This window comes from Cibotium barometz, chromosome 57, assembly GCF_041138505.1.
Source record: "Cibotium barometz isolate CiBa-2024 chromosome 57, ASM4113850v1, whole genome shotgun sequence".
NCBI lineage: Eukaryota > Viridiplantae > Streptophyta > Polypodiopsida > Cyatheales > Cibotiaceae > Cibotium > Cibotium barometz.
The window spans coordinates 11,956,668-11,968,427 of record NC_141102.1 but is presented as its reverse complement, the minus strand read 5'-3'; positions in this window follow the sequence as shown (position 1 = coordinate 11,968,427).

Here is an 11,760-nt window from a genome sequence, read left to right as displayed (position 1 = left end):
TCGAGAATGTTGTTGTGATTAAGTAGCTATTGAGGCTAATCACTACTTGTTGAATGTTTTTTTCCCACTCGAAAATCTAGCCAAATGTTGATTGGATCCTGAAGAGGTAGCATAGAAATTTTGGTGAATGATTCCCATTCAGTTTCAGATTCACTCATTTAATCTTTAGTTCTCAGCTTATAATCTCCTAAACCTCTTTTAGGTTTACCTTTATGTATTAAGGGTTTGAAGGTCATTGTTAGGTCCACAACACTAATTATGTACAAAGATGTTGTTAATCCCATTTTAGGTTAGCAAAGATGCTCCTCCATTTGAGGACATTAATACGTGTTATGTAAAGACACTATAAAAGTTGTACATTATGAGATATTGGCCACCCAAGGCCTTAGTTAGTAAGTTTTGGGTGTCCAAGTGTGAATAAGGGCCAGATGTATAAAAGACAATTTCTTATAATGAAAGGACACAATCCCCCTTTATGCTATGAGAGCTCTTGCTTTGTCTTGTGAGTTAGAGAGAGAGAGAGAGAGTGAGTGAGAGAGTGAGAGTGTACTCTAGTGCATGGACCATTTCTATGCATGTGTGTGTGGAAGAGTGAGAGGTAGATTGCCTTGCATTGTGATGTGAGCAACTCTGTAGTGACAGTATAGAGGTGGAGATTGGAGGAGTGAAGCTTCCAAAAGCAAGCTTGGGAAACCTCAAGGGACATGAGCTCGAAGCATTGGTAAGTACCCAACAATGGTTATGTTGTCTATTGCTTCTTCCAATTGTGAATGGGTAGATTTCTCTCTTGGGAGGTGTGGTAGCCCATAACATTTTTGACGTTGCTACTAGGAAACACCATTGTTTCCTCCATCCTCTTTGAGCTTTAGCTCCCACTATGCAAGATTCACGATTGCCATTGCATTTGGAAAGTGCATTATGAAGAAACTGTGGAGATAGAGAAAAGCTGCACTGGATTTTTCTTTTAATTTTAATGTTTTCGTCACAAAACTTGCTACCGTGAGCTGTTGAGATGTCAAGCTCAACATGAGCTGACACTCATGAGGCGCCTACATGACCGTTCGACATTTATATCACTGTGGCGAGTTTGGTAGCTGCTGGCACCGACGTATCTTCGCCAAAGATTCTACAACCGACTAGTCCACATCTACCCACTCCTCTTAGCGTGTTCACATTATGGACCGCTTGTATATACTCTATTATGTGTGTTAGTCACTTTATCTTCTTTGTAGACCTCTTTTGTTGTGCGAAGAAGATGAAGAATTTTCAGGCTCTCACCTTGTGTGCTCTCTTCTAGGGTTTGTGTGAGTGTGTATGTGCTTGCAAGAACTCAAGCTCTCTTCTCCCCTGCATCTTTTCATGGTATCAGGGCATGGTTCATGCTAAGGGCACAGGAAGTGGTACAAGGGTAAGAGCTTCATCTACTCTTCCCCCTTTGTGTTGCTACTACACCCTTGTCGAGAGCTCTTCGGGAGGCACCGGCAAACGAACTTCGATTGAGGAGCTTTCGTCGTGGGAGCAAAGCTACAAGTCAACTATAAAGTTCGTTAAACAAGGTTTTCGGGCTAAAAACACGTTTCGGGCGTGTTTAGACCTCTGTTTTTCAGTTCGCAGAGACGTTCACCAATACTGCGGGTAAGTTTCGATTCTTGCAAAACTTTATTTTGGGAACTGTAGGAAGGAAAATCGATTGTGCAAACACTATGTGCTGCAAAGAGGCCTCAAAGTCATTGGGTGTATGTATGTAAAGTAAGGTCACTGGTTGTGACAATTTGGGTGTAGTATAGTACTGTTGTGCAGAGAATACAGCTATTTGTGCAGGTCAAGCAAGAGTGATGTTGCTGGTAAATTTGTGTTGCAGAAAAGATGTCAAATGATGGAATAAACCAGATTTTTGCAGAGAAGCTTGATAAGAACAACTTCCATGCTTGGAGGTTTAGATTGACGAATTTCCTGATGGGAAAAGATTATTGGGACTACATTGAAGGTGAACATGAGGAGGCACCATAGATTAATCCAACTACTATAGATATAAAAGAGTTCAAGGATTAGAATCAAGGAGCAAGGAAAGTCATGTATTGGCTTTCTATCAGCATACAAGACACTATGATTGGGCATATACAGGATGCTAAGCCACCTAAGGAGGCATGGGACACCTTGTGAAGGTGTATACACCAAGGCATGAAAAATTTAGTTGAAGAATCGGAGCTTCATACTACGGAAAAGAAGAATATGTCTGTGAATGATTATGCTTTGAAGATCAAGGGCATTATGGAATCCCTTGCATCAATTGGTGTTTCTGTTGATGATAATGATAAGGTGGAAGTGTGTCTGCGTGGTCTTGGGCCACAATACAAGGCTTTCAAGATGTCTATTCAGACTCGGGAGAACATTCCCAACTTCATAGATTTGGTGTCAATGCTGATCATTGAAGAGAAGAACTTGGGTGAAGATCAATAATCTTTACAAAATAGAAACAGTTCAGAGCAGGAGGCCTTCTATACAAGTACAAGTAGAGGACGAGGTAGAGGTCATGGACGTGGCCAAGGTGGTGGCCGAATAGTTAATCAGAATCATGGTCAGCAATAGCAACAGTCCCACGATTCACAACAACAACATACAGGTGGAAGAGGCCAATTTAGAGGCAGGGGGAGTCAATGAAGTCGTGGTAATTGGCAAAGGCGGCATAATGATACACAAGGCTATTTTTATTGTGGTAAGCCTGGGCATGTGCAGGCAGATTGCTATAAGAAGCAGAGTGACATGCGAAATGGAAAAGTGCAGCAAAACAACTATGCATCCTCTAGTAGAAATAATGAGGATAATGAGAGGTTGTTTGTTATGCACCATGTGGTTAATGTTGTGTCTGGAAATGATGTAGTAGTATGTAAGTGCAGCAAAACAACTATGCATCCTCTAGTAGAAATAGTGAGAATAATGAGAGGTTGTTTGTTATGCACCATATAGTTAATGCTGTGTCTAGAAATGATGTAAGGATGATGTATGGTATGTTGATTCGGGTGCTTTGAACCACATGACAAGTCATGGTGAGTGGTTCAAGGAAATGAAGAGTCTTGAAAGACCAGGTTTTGTTGAAACAGGGGACGACACTGCTCATCTGATTGCCCATGTTGGGGATGTGCCATTGTTTATGCAGGATGGTAAGGTGAAGTACCTTGCAGATGTACTTCATATTTTGAACATTACAAAGAATCTCGTATCTATTAGCCAGATGATTGAGCAAGGTTTGCAGGTTCAGTTTAATGTTGATGGTTGTTATGTAGAACACTTTAAAGATAATGCAGGTTGGTTGCAAAAGGCAACAGAGTGGGCAGAATGTTTATATTGAATGTAAATATGCCTGAAGTCTTTTTTATTCGTTTCATAAGCTAATCCTTATATTTCTCAAATCTTCTCCACACAAAATACCTCTTGCCTAATAAATTGGGCATACTTTGGAGTTCTACATGGAGCAAGTGGAGTACAAGACAACCTTGAAGGATCTTTGAAGCAAATATCAACAGGGAGGAATCAACGGAATTGTTCTTCACATCATTGGAGATAATTCATAATTACCCAACCAAGTAAGGTCATTGTGTTGCATTTTTTGCTTTGTAAGAAATTTTCCATCTTGCTTAATGTTAGAGTAAATGGCTTCTCAAGGTGGGAAGGATGAAAATGGTGAGAAGGGGGAAAACCCAATGTCCTCTTTCCACATGGAAGAGGATATTACAAAACCAAATGAAATAGATATGCAAGATTTATATCCTAATGATTATGAGGATATAGAAATGAAGAAAATGAAAGAGAAAATCTCTAATATAGAAAATCAACTTGAGAAAATGATGGGTCTTCTTAGCTCCTTAATGGGAGGGAAAGGATTGGGAGTAAAAGAAATATCTAAGAGTAACATTGGTGAGAGAAGGGAAAAAACTCTAGAAAAAGGATTGAATGAAACCATAATTGAAGAGGGCCCCAAAACTAGAGACCAGGGTATGGTATTCAAAGATTTAAAGGAAACCACATATAGTGTGGAGAAGAGAAGGAGAGAAATAAAAATGCGGTCCATATTTTTCTACAAAAATGGCAAGATTTGCATCTTTTAAGAAATATGTATAATCATACCTACCCCATTGAAGCTAGCATATCCTTACAAGGAAAAGCTTATAAGTGGTGGATGAGTTTAGCGAAAGCTAGGCAAGTCCCCGATTCTTGGGATTCATTCAAGGAATTATTCTTAAAGGAATATCTTCCTAAAAATGAAGAAGATTGGAACTGGGAGGAGTGGGATAATTATTCTATAGAACAAAAGAATTTAAATCTCACTCAATATATAGCTTACTATAGAGAAATTATCTTCAAACTTAGGGACATAGACAATTTTCAAAAAGTAAAAGGCTTCATTAGAGGCCTGAAAAGGGAGTACAAGAAGAAAGTTCGCTCCAAAGAGCCAAAAAACTTCAATGAGTCTATAAGATTTGCAAAAAAAATTAACGATACCATGGGTAATGGTAATCATAAAGAAAAAGATAATAATTTTTCATATAACGTCATGGAGAAAATTTTGGCTCTCAAAAAAGAAAGGTTTTTTTTCTTTAAAAAGGAAGAACCTTCAAAAAAGCAAAAATTCAATCCTAGTAAGTTTCTAAAAAAGCAAGATTTTGAGAGTGGTTAAAAAATAACTTTGTTTCTCTTGTCGAGCTAGGACATGATAAAATCATTGTCCTAAGTCCTAAGGAGACAAGAACTTACTGGGAATGGTAATAATAAACCTAAAAGAAAATCAATGCACAGTATTCAAGTGTTGACAGGATTCTCCAAAATATAAATTGGTTGAGGTTTGTTATTTTATGATAAAAAGAATTATTGTGTGGTGGCAAAATCTATGTGAGAACCATCATTTAGACCACATGATTTGGTTTGAGTGCATAGAAATATTAAGGATAAAAAAGTTAGAATCCTCATAGATGATATGGCCATGCACAAATTTTTAAATTATAACTTGGTTAAGAAACTTAAGTTGCCTCAAGTCCCAAGTTCTCATAAGTATATAGTATCATTATCGAATGACTATGATAAAGATGAGTGGGATACTATGCTAAACCAAGTTGGGATAAAAATTCAAGAGTATGAAGTACTTTTGGATTTTCAAGTGATGCACCTGATGTAATTCTTAGGAGAGAATGTTTATTTTCATTGGGGAAAACGCTTTCGAGAAGCTATTTGCATAAAACACTAATGTTTGAGCATAAAGGAAAATTTATTACATTGCAAGGAGAGCACAATGTACCATCTTCTCCTTTGATATGTAATATTGAGCTCCAAAATCTTCATCAAGATAATGAAATAAAACAAATGTTTTTGTGTTATGTAATTCCTCACTTTAAAACAAATGTTTTTGTGTTATGTAATTCCTCAATTTAAAAACCACTGTGAAAAGTTGATTCAAGTATTTTGTGAGGTAGTTGATTCTTCTTTCAACAATTTATTAGGAGAATTTAAAGATGTAAAACATTACCAAAAGGTTTACCTCCAAATAGAGGGATAATTCATCCCGTATAAGTTTTAAAAGATTCAAAGCCAATTAATAAGCATCTTATAGAGTAAGTTTGACTAAAAGACAAGAAGTTGAAAAATAGCTACCTGAATATTTTGAACAAGGATTTATTAGGCCAAGTAAGTCTCCCTGGGCTTTACTTATATTATTGGTGAAGAAAAAAGATAGATATATGCACTTGTGCATAGATTATCGTGGATGCAATCACAATATATAAAAAATTTCCTATTCCCAGGATAGATAAGTTGTTTGATCAACTCAAAGGTCCTAAATATTTTAGTAAGATAGGTTTAAGATATGGATATCACCAAGTAAGAATCAGAATTGAAGATGTGCCAAAAATAGCATTTAGGACATCTTTTGGGCACTATGAGTTTTTAGTTATGCCTTTTGGTCTAACTAATTCTCCCACTACTTTTATGAGCATGATGAACACTATACTTCATCCTTATTTAGAAAAATATATGGTGGTTTGTATTGATGATATACTAGTATTTAGAAAAAATAAACAAGAACATATTTAGCATCTTAGAAAAGTATTTCAATTATTGAGGAAAAACAAATTATTTGCTAAAAAATCTAAATATAACTTCTTTAAAAAAGAAGTGCAATATCTTGGACACATAGTGTCCGAGTAAGGGATTTGTATGGATCCTGATAAAGTTGAAGCTATATTGAGATGGAAGGCCCCATCTAATATAGATGAGTTACAAACCTTTTTAGGACTTGCAGGGTTATATCAAAAGTTTATAAGGAATTATGCTAAGATAGCTATTCCAATGACAAACCAGCTTAAAGGAAAACAATTTAGTTAGACTCATGCTCAACCAACTAGTTTTGAAAAATTAAAAGCAACAATAGCTGCTGCTCCTATTTTACAAATAGTGGATCCAAATGAACCATTTTTACTAGAAAAAGAGATGCTAGTAATTTTGTTGTAGGAGCAGTATTATTGCAAAAGGGAAGGCTTGTTATATTTAAAAGTAAAAAGTTGGACAAAGCTCAAAGTAACTATTTAACTTATGAAAAAGAACTATTTACAATTGTTCATAGTCTTAAAAAGTGGCGTCATTATTTGTAAAGTGCCAATTTTAAAGTATTGTCTGACCACGAAAGTCTTAAATGGTTAAGTACTTAAAAGGAGTTAAAAGGTAGGAAGGCTAGATGGGTTGAAATCTTACAAGAGTTTGATTTTCAAATCAAATATAGAAAAGGAAAATTTAATGTCATGGCAAATTCTCTAAGTCGAGCACCCGTGATAAGTGAGTTGAGTTTTACTCAACTAGAAAGTAAGTTGTTGGCTCACTTAAAAGGAAAATGCGCTAATAACCCTAGCTATCAACAAGTAGTTTGGAATTACTTGAGTAAAAAGGATAACTCTCAAATAGAGTACCCACAATCACCCCTTCAAGGTCGACATTGTTAGAGAATTTGCATAGTTGAAGCTAAGGCTTAAAATCTAAAGTGGAGTAGCTTCCATGCAGTTATAGAAGCTCACAATGCCATTGTTAGCCCATAATAGAGAAAAGGGCTCTGCAAAACAGAGAGTTGAACAAGGTGCTATATTGAGTGTGTGGAGGCTTCAAAGTGAAATCAAAGCAAGCTTCAACATAAGCTTTGATACCACTGTTAGCTCACAATGGAGCTAAATTCACACACACATAATGCTCAATTAGAAGAACACAAGGGTGCAAAGGAGAAAGTACAAATAAGGAGTAACCCTAAACAATGGATATGGTTGCATATATAATAGCTAGCCCCAAGGTGTCCACTCACCCATTCCCCAAGGAGGTTGCTTATATACTAGCTATCCCCAAGTCATCCATTCACACCTAGATGACCATGGGGAATGGCCATTCCCCATGGATGTGGTTGCTTATATACTAGCTAATCCTAAGGCATCCACCTTTCACACCTAGATGGGTGACCATGGTTGCTTATATACTAGGTAACCCTAAGGTGTCCGTTCACACCTGAATGGCCATGGGAATGACCATGGGGAAAGACCTGGTGGGAGAAAAGTGCCCATGGCATCAATACATGGCCTCACTATAGTACTACCATAAATATCTAGCAATCTCAAGGGTGTGAATGACAAGAAGGTTGAAGAGGGTAGAAAAAGGGGAGTGAGGGTGAAAGGGTCACATGTGAGAGAAAGCAAGAGTGCCTATGAAGTTGTGTGAGGGTATAACATGAGAAAATTAGAAGTATAAAGGTGGTGGATGTGTTGCAAATGTTTGCAATAATATTGTAATCTAAAGGTGATCTTATTTGTTAACATTGGAGATACTCGAGGAGATGCAATCACGATATGAGTTTGAGCATAAGCTTTGCAATGAAATCAATGCCTAATTGACCCTAAAGCAGGTGTGGAGTAATGGACATCTTCCAATCAGCTCTTTGGGTTCATTCCACTTTTTGATATATATTTCTTGTAATCTAGGAGATAACTTAGACTATTCCCAACTTTATATAGAGATATACAAAACAAACCCTTATGGAAGCTAGAAAGATATCAAACTAGCAAATAATAAGATCAATAAGAAAATTTTCATAATCTTAAGCCAACAATAATCTCGTACCAAGCTACTTACATGACTACACAAATTATACTTAAGTGATGATAGGACTTAAGTACAAACCTTTCTTAATGCTAGTGGGGTCTCATTGTTTTGTTTGAGCAAAACTCACTCTGTTTAAGAAGACCAACTTTGTGTGCTCAAAGAATGGTCTAACTCCCAAAGAATGATCACTATTTCTTTAAGTAAGTTTGTTTTATATATATATATATATATATATATATATATATATATATATAGTTGTATCTCTTTCTTTATTTTTATGATTTATGCAATATGTTGTGTGCAAAAGTGGATTCTATTAGCTTTTCCTCAAGCAGTTTGAGAAGGCTCCTACTAACATACCAATCATTCTACTTATTTATTTGTGAAAAATTGGTTAATTTTTTTACATTTTATTTGATTTTTATACATATTAGCCCCAAGTTTGGGAAGGGAGAGAGTCCTACATATGCAAAGTGGGTTGGAAGCTCATAGATCACTGGGAACTACCTTATATAGCTGTTGGTGGAAGTCAAAATATCATAGATCACTAGGGAACTAACCTTGTCTACTTGTTGGTGGTCAAAAACATTTTTGAAATGTTGTTGTATCATAATAAATGGTGCTAGAATTTCCTTGTCATTTCTTATATCAAATGTACAAAGCTGCATTAAAACAATGGTCTCTCTCACTGTACTAGGAAAACATTTTTGAAATGTTGTTGTATCATAATAAATGGTGCTAGAATTTCCTTATCATTTCTTATATCAAATGTACAAAGCTGCATTAAAACAACGGTCTCTCTCACTGTACTAGAAAATATAAAAGGATGATTCTATACATCCCAATGGGTATACTTTTTATGGTCATTCTTAAGGCTTATGTGAAGCTAAAAGATCAAGAAAGAGGCCTCTAAATACATGCCAAGGTTATAGGGTCGCTTGATAAAACCTTCTTGTTTTAGCAAATTTATATATTACATGTGGTTTTCTTTGCAAAAGTGCAATAAGTACTTCTAATTGGATATGTATATTTCTAGAATGCAATAATTGCATTCTAGTAAACTAATTTAAATGCCAAATGTTGTTTTATTTTCAAAAGTGTAGCAAGTGTTACTTCCAATTTGGAAATTTAGTTTACTAGAACGTAATAATTGTAGGACATGCTAAGCATAGGCATTTGAGAAGGCATAGATACTTTTTGAATAGACGCAAGTTGAGGATGTCTTTTTGAATACATTTGTCTTCAGCTTGAAATCCTATGGAAATATAGAAGCCATAGACAAGGCTAAGAAATACATGTAGGGATTTAAAAAAGGGGACCTTATTATTAGAACCACCTTACAATGTTTTGAACTTACAAGACTTTAGGTTATCTTTCTGGATGTTTTCATGTTTGTTTTCACCTTGAAAGCTTGTGGATGTTTAGGTTTTGAACTTTAGGTTATTTTTCTGGATGTTTTCATGTTTGTTTTCACCTTGAAAGCTTGTGGAAACATAGGAGCTATAAACAAGGGGCAAGAAATACATGTAGAAATTGAAAAAAAAGTGTTGTTGCCTTGTTATTGGCACCATTGTGGTTGATAAATGTGGCTAGCTTTCAAAAGCGTAGCAAGTGTTTCTCATGCTTCAAGTTCATGTGATGAACTCTTGTGGAGGGCACTACTCATAGGATATTCTAAACAAAAGCGGTAAAGTGTTTTAAACTTATGTAACTTCAAGGTATCTTTTTGAATGCTATCACATTTGTTCATAGTTTAAAAGCTTGTGGAAGAATACTTGAGCTATAGAGAAGGGCCAAGAAATACACATTGAGGTTGAAAGATGGGGGTTGCTAAAAAGACATGCTACTGCACCATCTTAACTGTATTTGGCTTGCTTAAAAAGTATTTTTCATGCTTCTCATTAATGTCTTGATTTACAATGTGATGAGCACAAGCATGTGAGGAGGCGATAAGTGTTTTGAATAGATGTAACTTGAGAATGTCTTTTCAAATATTTTCATGTTTATTTATTCTCATTCAAGGCATAGTGTCTTGATTTAAAATGTGATGAGCACAAGCATGTGAGGAGGTAACAAGTGTTTTGAATAGATGTAACTTGAGAATGTCTTTTTAAATATTATCATGTTTATTTATTTATAGTTGTTTGTTTGTAGCTTAAAAGCTTGTGGAATTAATGAGGCCATACACAAGGGCTAAGAAATACATGTAGAGATTAAAAAGTATGGGTTGTTTTTGGAAAGATACCTTGTTGCTAGTATCACCTTGGTTGATATGTATGTGTAATGTAGCCTACTTGAAAAAGCACAAATAATGTTTTATGGGCTTCTTATTTGAGATGTAGTCTCTTGGATAGAACCAATTGCAAGATATAATAAATATGTGCATGGTTAGGAAGCACTCAACTATTTTGAACAAATGTTGTCACGTTTTCTTATAGCTTGAAAACTCTTCCTAGCATAGGATCCATAAACACAAGCCAAGAAATACATTGTAAGACTGAGAGATGGGATATAGAAAGAGACCTTGTTGTTGGAAAGGCCTTGGTTGTTTATGCTAAATGTGGCTAGCTTAAAAGCACACTAAGTGCTTTACATGCTTCTAGTTTAACATATAATCTCATGGATGACAAGCCCGGCTCAAAAAACAAAAAACAAAAAACTCATGGATGACACTTATTGCAAGAAATGTTGAAGAGATAGTCTCATGGATGGCACTTATCGCAAGATATGTTGAAGAGTAAGTGCATCACATGCTCGTAATTTAAGAGAGTCTCATTATTGCAAGATATGTTGAACATGTGCATGGTGAGGAAGTTATCAATTGTTTTAGATATTATCATATTTGTTTATAGCTTGAAATCATTTGGAAGAATATAAACACACGTAAGAGCATGGCTATAAATTCATGCTTATATTGAGAAATGGGGGTTGCCAAAAAGAAACCTTATTCAACAATTGTTTCCCATTATTATAAGGCATGATGAGCATGGGCATCTATGGAGGTGGCCAAGTGCTTTGAATAGATATAACTTGAGGATGGCTTTTAAGTGTTGTCGTGTTTGTTTATAGTGTTAAAGTTTGTGGAAGCATACGAGCCATAGATAAGGGACAATAAATACCTCTAAAGATTGAAAAATAGGGGTTGTTAAAAAGATACCTTGCTACTAGAACCACTTGGTTGACATGTAAGATAAATGTGGTTGGCTTGCAAAAGAACATGAAGTATTCATCACTTTACGAGATTCTCAATTTGAGATGGAGTCTCTTGGATGGTACTAATTGCAGGATATGCTAAACATGTGTATCATTTAGAAAGTGATCAAGTATTCATAACAAATGTTGACAAATATATTGCTAGAGCTTGAAAGCTTATACAAGCACACATGGCCAAGAAATAGATTTCGATATTGGAAGGTGGGTACTAGAACTAGACCCTTGTTGTTGGCAAGGCCTTGGTTAATATGTATGCTAAATGTAGGAGCCATAAACATGCCCAAAGAAATGCATATCAAGATTGAAAGGTATGTTTCTAGAAAAAAACCTTATTTTTGGTAGCTTCTCGGTTGATATGTAAGCTAAATGTGGCTCTCTTGCAAAGTACAACACATTTTAAACATGCTTTTGGTTAGAGATGTTCTT